We start from the raw sequence: 9,571 nt of genomic DNA, 5'->3' as shown, positions 1-9,571 counted from the left end.
CCGTAACGACTGTACGATACGTGAATGCCATCCTCCGACCGATATTGCAACCATATCGGCAGCATATTAGCGATGCATTCGTCTTCATGGACGACAATTCGCGCCCCCATCGTGCACATCTTGTGAATGACTTCCTTCACGTTAACGACACCGCTCGACTAGAGTGGCCAGCATGTTCTCCAGACATGAACCCTATCTAACATGCCTGGAATACCAACCATGTGAGGGATCTACGCCGAATCGCCGCTGAGGAGTGAGACAATCTGGAACAATATTGCCTTTATGAACTTGTGGATAGTATGCCACGACGAATACAGGCATGCATCAGTGCAAGAGGACGTCCTACTGGGTATTAGAAGTACTGGTGTGTACAGTAATCTGGACCACCACGTCTGAAGGTGTCGCTGTATGGTGGTACGACATGCAGTGTGTGGTTTTCATGAGCAACAGAAATGTCGGAAATGAGGTTTATGTTGATCTCTATTCCAATTTTCTGTACAGGTTTCGGTACTCTCGGAACCGAGGTGATGCAAAACTTTTTTTGATGTGTGTATAACCTTTCTGGAGTATTCGATGTTTGTATAAATCATGAGGTAAAGAGTGCAATAATCGTACACAAATAATGTTTATTTGAAATGCAGATTTCAATTACTTTATGGTAATCTACAGCACAGCAAATGTAAATACTGGAGGAACCTTCGCTGACCCTCATCGTCCACTGCCCAGGGCAAAGACGGCCCGACACCAGGAAGGGAGGGCTCAAGACGTGCACGCAGGAGCCATTCTGCAGCTGTACAGGCGGTGGGCCTCATTTATGAATTACCACACTGCAAAAAGCCTTACGATGAGTAGCGCCCCGGAAACTGATGGACCCTTTCACCCACGAGGAACGAACGTCAAGAACAGACAAGTGGAGACATGTGAAGTTTTCTGGTTTGGAGAAGCCGTTTTACCTATCTTAGAAAGAAAGGATGAGTCGACAGTTACGGCAATGCACAGGCACCGGGAAGGAGCGTACGCAAAACACGAAGAATTCACAGAGGGAGGCGTGCGAAAGAAGTCGGCGCGCTTAAAAAGATGTTTTCTGGACCGTAATGTCTTTCCTTACAAATCGAAGATGCCAGTAGACTCTGAGACGAAGCTAAATGACGCGCCTGTTCAGGTCTCACGCACAGATATCGGTTACAAAGAAGTGTGGTTTTGAGTCTTTCATAAAAACTTCGGAATGCAGAAATACGTCGGAAGAATGTGCCACCAATGCTGGTGAAATAGTGAGAAAGATGCTAATTTTTGAATCACACACCACCCCACACAAGATACAAAATTTCCACCCTCCACGGATAGACGTGGTCATGAAACGGCAATCAGTCATTGCGCAGCATTGCAAATTTGATCCGCGAAAGACAGAAATTTTTGGACAACATGGTTGCGGAGATGAAACAGCGAATAGTATGATTAACCAGTTATTCAAAAACAGTCTGAATCACATTTATTATTATCATACCACCAACCGGCTTCAACCCAACATAGGGGTCATCTTCTGGGCGTTTACACCTTTGGTCGACTGCTGGTGGTGTCAATGGTGTAAACGCCCAGAAGATGACCCCTACGTTAGGTTGAAGCCGGTTGGTGGTGTAATAATAATAAATACGATTAAGACTGTATTTGAGTAACTGAAAGGCAGAAATGGTCGAGAGGCTGACGGGGAGTCGGTGACACAGCGCGGAAGCAAGAGGACATGAGGCTCTTCCATCCATCGCCAACATCCGCCTTCCGACCGCGAAAACACTGTTCCGACTGCGGCAGCACGCGGCGGACAACCGCCGCTGAGAACCTGCTCGTCCGGGCCGTCAAGACGCGCGTCTGTGATGACAGCTGCCGACTCTCCGCCGCCGCGACACGCCGTCACGACGCAGCGTCTGCCGCAACAGCATTACACGACGAATGATCACGAATAATACTGAGATGATTCATTCCCTCTCCGTCCCCTTAATAACTGAGTCGTGTCCACCCAGAGACTGAGCGAGTTGGCGATGTGGTTAGCACACTGTACTCGCATTCGGGAGGACGGCTGTTCACACCCGCGTCTCTCCAACCTGATTTAGGTTCTCCTTGATTTCCCTGAATCGCTTCAGGCAAATTCCAGGGTGGTTCCTTTGAAAGGACACGGTATACTTCCTTCCCTCCCCCCACCCTCCCTAATCCTATGGGACCTCTCCCCTCCTCTCAACCAACCAATTCACGCCCAGTGAAATCGGCCCTGAACTGGCAACTTTGTAAAAAAAAATGAAAAATAAAAAAACTAAAAACATATTAAAATAAATAAATTTCGTTTACGTTTTAATCATCTAACAAATCTGTTCCAGTGAAACATTAACCTCTCTAACTCATAACCTCTTGCATCTGATTTGATTTAATTATTGATATCAGTTAATTATTGGCTCCCACGAGAGGATGATCTCGTTGGTAATTAGCATCTTATATGAAGTCAGTCACACTCACGCTCACTGGTCATACCGGACTCGAGAGTCCATTACTGCAGCAACGTATTTTCGCCTTCTGTCCCTGTATTGGGCTATTTCCTTCCATTCACCTTCAATATCTAGGCTCCTCAAATCAGCCTTCACATTGTCCTTCCATCTACGCCTCGGTCTCCCCACTGGACGTTTTCCCTCTAAGTGCCCTAACCAGTATTTTGCGCGCTGCCTTGGCCTCATCCATTCGAACTACGTGACCCGCCCATTGCAGCCTACATGATTTAATAATACTGATTATGTTGAGAGGTGGCATGCATTTAGATGCACACAGTGACTTGCCCCCTCTCATATTTATATCTTACTCTGAGTAATTCGATTTGAGGAAGTATAGCCGAGTATTGTCATTACAAGGCTAGTATTGAGAACGCAAAAGATATGAATATTTTCCTCTCCCACACAGCGTCTCTCGTCACGCGAATAGTCCGGTAACAGGCGGGTTCTGCTGATCTTGAAAGTGTTATGCCGACGGGTGTGAGGGAGTCGAGTGGATGCTTTCCAGACGCCGACATTGATATAAGAGCGGGGACGACACGCCCACATGGGCCTGAAGGAGCGCTGCGGCTAGAGATTCCGTTACTTCGCAGAAACTTAGTGGAAACACTTTCTCATGGGTTACCAGTGAGGCGTGGGAATGACTTGTGTTCCCAGGCAGTCTTCGCATGCAAATTCCCGCGTTTTCTGCAAAATCGTAACTGTGATTGCCTTGCTCAGTGGATAGCTCCGTGACGTAGCAAAACCGGCGCAGAAATTGCTGCCAAGTATCTCCATTGGTGGAAAAGTAGTGCTATGGCAACAGAGTGGAATTTTCCGCCGGTTTTCGAGTTGCTGACTGGAACATTTAACCAGGGCCACTGTCGTGGGGGCGGAAATGTTCTGTGTTCAGCTTGTACGGGTGCTCTTGACGGAGTCGGCTCTCGCCTTTCGGTCGGAGTAGGTCACAAGACTGAGCTCTCGCTGCTCTGGACAGCCTGCCTTCCGTTGGCTGTTTAATATACTTTCATTTAATTGTAACTGTTTGACGAAGTTGCTGAAGTTTCGACTTCAACGTAGCTTTTCGAGTACAGTTGGCAACTGAGTGTTCTGTGTACAAGCGGCATATGTTGTCCGTCTTGAACAGTTTTAGCTAAAGCTGACCGTATCGGAGTTACTGTGTGACTTCACTTCTTAAAATCAATCACTGTGCAGTCAGTGATTGTGTAGCAAGCCATCTTCATCTCCCTCAGAGGCGCATTTGTTACTAGGAAGTCTTTAGTCTGGAACAACCAGACCAGGATTATTTGTTTCGGGCTATACTCCCGACATTATCATCACCACGACGGGAAGTCGAAGCAACCAGCCATCGCCTCCGGTATGCCAGATCGTGTCCTTGCAGCTAAGAAGACAGCTTGGTGATGTATGTCCACAGCCCTGGCAGATTAGGAAATTTTTCTATATGGCAATCAGGGCTCAGCAGAGCGCGCCTGTTCCAGTCTTTTCTAATGTCGTTCTGTCTTGGGTGTTCATTGTCTGAGTTCTCACTACTGCAGCAGCAATTAATGTTTGGTTGGCTGGGTGCTTCTCTTAAGATTTGAGTAGCAAGGAATTGGCTCCACATACCAATTGGTCATAAATGTTTATGGACAACTCGACATTCACAGCCTTTATTTGAGTATCCAATTTGAAGTACTGTAAATGTTTCATGTGTTTTGTTCATAATTTTGAGTTTAGTCATAATAAATCAAATTGTTATATTGGACAGAACTTTCATTCTGTTGATCGGTAGAGAAACCCTTTCATTTCTCACTACGTTAATGAAACTTTCCTTTATCAAATTAATTTCTATGAAATTAAATAACTGCTGGTGTCAAACTCTTCTCTTCTACTCTGCTTGCAGGGCCGATTACAGTCAGTTCGCCTTTCTTCTTAATCCATGTGCAACAGCAAAAGTCGGAGTTAGATAAGGGGGGGCGGGGGGCTTAGAGCATCATTTCCATATGAAGATTGTAGAAGGATTTTGTGTTAAATACACTGCTAGCCCCGGCACCTTGCAATGTCAGGGCTTGAATAGAGTTCGTGAACCTCTTGGTTATGCATTTTTCGCCACTCTCCGCTGATGTCATCCCTTTTTGCTCTGAAAATTTTCCTCAAAATTTTGTTTACAAATACTCGAAACGGCTTTTCATTTTGCACAGTGAGAGACCTAGTCTCACACCCATACAGCATAACTGGTAGAATAATAGTTTTGAATATTCTAATATTTAAATTCTTAGACAATATCCGTGATTAAAGTAATCAATTCAGTGAGAAGCAGCACGTATTTCCCGCCCGTAATCTCTTCTACAGTTCGGATTCCGTCTCATTTCTCGAAGTGATGTCAACGCCTAGATACTTAAATGTGTTCACTTTTTCAAACTGCATGTCTCCAACTCTAAACAATTCCTGATATACCGCTGTTGGCGTTCTAGTAGTAACCAGGTGTTTGGTTTTGTCTTCGCTTATCCGTAGACCTACATCTTCACTAGCGTTGATTAACGCATTCGCATTTGCTGTTACAGATTCTTTCCTATCACTAATGATGTTCTGATCATCTGCATACCCTAATATCTTAATAATACCATTTAACTCCACACTTTCTGAATTATCTGCTGCCATTCGTACAATATATTCTAGGACTAAATTAAAAAGTAGCGGAAACAGGGCATCTCCCTGCTTAAGTCCGTCCTTTATTACAAATTCTTCTGACACCAATTTCCCCACGCGTACTCTACCTTTTGTGTTTTTCAAACTCGCTTCTACAAGTCTAACATAATTCTTTGGTATTCCAAGTTCCAAAAGAAATCTGTACAATTTTGATTGCAATACTGAACCATATGCTTTTGTAAAATCTATGAAAAAATTATGAACTGGTTTATTCTATTCCCATTTCTTTTCCAAAATTTGAAGCAGGGTGAATATTTGGTCTTTATTTGATCTGCTCCTGCGAAAGCCATTTTGGTAATCCCCCACAATTTCATCTGCATATGGTGTCAGCGTGCTTAGCAGAATATCCGAGAAGATTTTGGAACATACTGGTAATAGCGATATCCCTCCATAATTACTACAATCCATTTTGTCGCCCTTCTTAAAGATTGGGATCAGAATCGACTCCTGCCACTCTTCAGGTATTATCTCTGAGTTCCATACTTACGTTATCACTTTGTGAAGTCACATATAATTTTACTCAGCTATGCATGATTACTGAACTCTTTACCACTTGAAATAACTACGAATGATAAGCACTACATGGAATCAAACCTTGTTTGTATAATGAGCTGGATTTCCTTTCTCGGAAGTCAGTTTGGTTCTGGTCGTACGCTGATGCCAGTAATATTCATGCTTTCATATCTAAGTGTTGTGCTTCAATGACGGTCCTGTCTTTGGACTTCGGTTTTATTCTGACGTCGATGTGACATTGCTTGGTGGAGACTTCAAAACATCTACATCACCGTGGCCCCAATTGGTTAACGTAACAACCATCGCCTACGTGAGCAAGAAACAGAAAGCGAGCAGTACATCGTTCGAAAGATCGGTGTATTCAGTAGACAGGTGGATTCCAAGACAGAAGTAAGACACCGCACACTGGGCATCCATCAGTGCTTTCCGGAGACACTGGTCAGGAACCGACGAATGTTTGAAAGAATTCTACCAAGTCGCGAAATATAACAGGTGGGATAACATCAAGTGTTTGGCGAATGTTAATTTTTGCTTGAAACGCACACGCTGGCATTGGTTTGGGAACAACAAAGAGAAGATGAATAGCTCGGACAAATTCCAGGCTGAATTGCACAAAACGTATGGCAACAAGGAGCAAGTCCGATTAGCATGAGAATGATTGAAGAACAAGGTAAAAAGTCATAGGGATTCGACACAGTCGTACATTCAAAATCTTTTTCCTTATTCCATACCGTGAATATTATCATGAGAAAAGTTAACAAAATCTCAAGCTTGATGGATGGCAAAGAATGTTAGACTGACAAAGGAACTCGTCAAGCGTTGCAAAGAAAGGTAAAAAAATAAATAGTCAAACGAAATTCGTATGACCGACTGCATAACGTGATACCGATGTCAGTTGTGGAAGACAACAATGGCCTCGTTTCTCTCATACTCCAAGTGGGAAGGTAAGAGATATAGCGTTTTGCGGAAGCCAGAAATAACGGACGGAATACGCAAGAGATAGTAGCCATGCACATGGTGCTCGTATCGCAGAGGGTAATAGAAAATATTGAAGGAGAGGTGCATCGATCCTTGGCAACAATCTCCCCTTCTACAAGAATGTGTCATGAAGAATGGAATTGAGCCATTCATCCTTATGCCGCAATCGCGAAACGACAATCCAGCCTCCGACTAACCCACGCACAACTAAATTTTCCACCAAGTAAAGCGCCCAGCAAATAAATAGCCATTTGGTGAACGTTGGACAGCACGTCACTCGGTTTTCGCAATGAACGTCCTGGACATGTTAGACGCTGTTGTTATACGACTATTACGCAGCAAGACGTCAACCATCAGAACACCTCTCTTCGCGCCAGTCAACTACGGTCAGTTCAAGAGATCTATGGGCCCATGGCCATCGCCGTATCATAAACGGTTCATATTCCCAACACAGCCTTTTCTCACCGCCTTAAAGAGGAAACAGATGGCTCGTCTAGCTTCCGAATTCGGGAAAACGAAGCGCGGTCATCGAGGTCACTCCACCACAAACGAAAATCCGCCATAGGCAATAGTTATCAAGGTGACATGAAATATCAATGATCTTATCGTCGACTGCCAACATGTCGAGCAACTAACCAACTCAGGGGACTATTTTTCTGTACCGACAAAGACGTATTATACCCACTAAAGAAGACTATGAAACTTTCTGGCAGTTTGAAACTGTGTGCCGGACCGAGACTCGGACTCGGGACCTTTGCCTTTCGCGGGCAAGTTCTCTATCAACTGAGCTACCCAAGCACGACTCACATCCCCTAGGGTGTGGCTAAGCCATGTCTCCGCAATATCCTTTCATTCAGAAGTGCTAGTTCTGCAAGGTTCGCAGGAGAGCTTCTGTGAAGTTTGGAAGGTAGGAGACGAGGTACTGGCAGAAGTAATGCTGTGAGGACGGGGTGTGAGTCGTGCTTGGGTAGCTCAGTTGGTAGAGCACTTGCCCGCAAAAGGAAAAGGTCCCGAGTTCGAGTCTCGGTCCGGCACACAGTTTTAATCTGCCAGGAAGTTTCATATCAGCGCACACTCCACTGCAGAGTGAAAATCTCATTCTAGGGAATACTATGTTCTGTAGCTGCGATGAAGCTCACAAATGGGAAGTAGGGACAATCGACTGGAATGTGTACCGCAAAACTGTCAATGACAGAAAATAAGCCTTCGAATATGTCGCGTTAACAGAACGTGGTCATGATGTTCTTTTCGGATGGGACATCTTAGAGTCATCACAAGAAGCGTATAGTGTGCAAGATATTATCTCCTGACCGATGACTCTGATCCAACAAGTACACACAACAAAAACTGTTGTAGGTGTCTGTTTGTCGATTGAGGTGTTGTTACTTTGTCAGTATCAACGAGAAAGGTTCCGGCCGCCAGTAGAGATGCTCCATTGAACTGTGATGCTCTTTTGGATTGCAGAAAGCTACTCAGGCTCAAAAAAGAAATATAGATGCCAATGACGATCATAAGCATTGTGCTTGGCCAAGGTGAACGCTAAATCAGTAACTGTCACGAGCAACCAAGACTCATCCCCTAATGTATGTGCGTAGGGACAATCCAGGAAAGACAGAATCTTCACCACTACAAATAACGCAGGGAAAGAATTTAGTACCCAACTGGCTCCTAGAGGAACAACAATGGCTACTAATACCCATTCTGCGCTAATTTTTGGATGTTTTCAAATTCTGAGCAGAGAAAAGGCAGACTAAAGGGCCCCTGTTCAAACATTACACGAAAACTGGGGATCCTCCACCAATTACCTAGCGCTCATAAAGGGTGTCGTCAGCTGAACGTCAGAAGGAAAAGGAGAAGATGCCGTAAAATGACGTTGCTTAACATTTAGAGCGTCCTTGGACCTTCCCAGTGGTACTTATAAAGAAGAGTGATCACTCAAGGCATTTCCGCGTCGACTACCGACGCTGAGCAAAATCTCGGAGAAGGATGACTAGCCACTGACGTCACTGGTGACACCCTGGCTGCTTGAAAGAAGCAAAGTATTTCTCAACTATCGCTATGCTGACAAGCTGGAGGTAAATCAAATTTGACAAGACTGATTGGGAAACGCCATGTGTTCCTGAATCCTTACAGCCTCTATGAGTTGAACTTTTCGACGTTTGGACTATGTAATGGTTCAGTTACCACCGATCGTATGGTGAGCAGTCTGCTTTGAACGTGGTCTGCTGTCTGGACGAAATTGCCGTTTCATAACCGTGTTGAAGAGTGTTCAGACAGCTGGTCTCCACCTAAATCAAGAAAGGTGCCTTTTTGTTGCTGATGAAATAAAAATCTTGGATCACCTAGGTGATGGCGATAGTGATTGGCCGATTCAGGGAAATAAAAGCATGCACAGATTTTCTGACTCTTCGGCACGTTTGTGATGTGAGAAATGTTCTCTGAATATGCTCATACGACCGGCAATTCATTATAGACTTTTAACCAAGACTTGTTCCTGGCGTGAACTATACCAATGAAACGCCAAATTTTTCTGAAACGAGGTCCAACAAAGGTATTTCTGTGTCCTTAACGTAGCAATAACATCTTCTCAAGTTCTAGCGGTGTTAGAAAAGAAAGCTGAGGCAGAAATTAACACCAACACTAGTGGCTTTGAGATAGAGGCTACTCTATCACAAATCCGTGAAGCTGCTGATAACGTGATGGCCTACACTTACCAAGTGCGGTAGAAGCTACTCCACAGAACAGAATGATTGCCTTGCAGCTGTTTGGCAGTCATAAAATTCTGGCTGTATTTATTTGGCAGTCTACTGTTGTGATGGGTCACCCTTTCCTGTGCTGCATTGCTGGTTGAGATGCGGAATGGT

Source organism: Schistocerca piceifrons, chromosome 1 (genome assembly GCF_021461385.2).
Source record: "Schistocerca piceifrons isolate TAMUIC-IGC-003096 chromosome 1, iqSchPice1.1, whole genome shotgun sequence".
Classification (NCBI taxonomy): Eukaryota; Metazoa; Arthropoda; class Insecta; order Orthoptera; family Acrididae; genus Schistocerca; species Schistocerca piceifrons.
The sequence above is the reverse complement of the archived record's forward strand: the minus strand, read 5'-3'. Positions refer to the sequence as shown.